Source organism: Lipophrys pholis, assembly GCF_963383615.2.
Source record: "Lipophrys pholis genome assembly, contig: SCAFFOLD_570, whole genome shotgun sequence".
Classification (NCBI taxonomy): Eukaryota; Metazoa; Chordata; class Actinopteri; order Blenniiformes; family Blenniidae; genus Lipophrys; species Lipophrys pholis.
The window spans coordinates 6,976-7,500 of NW_028292304.1; positions in this window are offsets into that span (position 1 = coordinate 6,976).

The window sequence follows — 525 nt, forward strand, 5'->3', positions numbered from 1 at the left end:
ACACACCAACACAACCCAACACACAACAACACACATCAACACACACCAACACAAACTCACACACCAACACAAACCAACACACAATACACACCAATACACACCAACACACACCAACACAAACCAACACACCCCAACACACACCAACACAAACAAACACAAACAAACACACACCAACACACACCAACACACACCAACACAAACAAACACAAACCAACACACACCAACACACACCAACACAAACCAACACAAACCAACACACACCAACACACACCAACACAAACCAACACACACCAACACACCCCAACAAACACCAACACACCCCAACACACCCCAACAAACACCAACACAAACCAACACACACCAACACACACCAACACACACAAACATACAACAACACAACCCAACACACACCAACACAAACCAACACAACACAAACACACAACAACACAACCCAACACACACCAACACAAACCAACACAACCCAACACAAACACACAACAACACAACCCAACCCAAACACACACC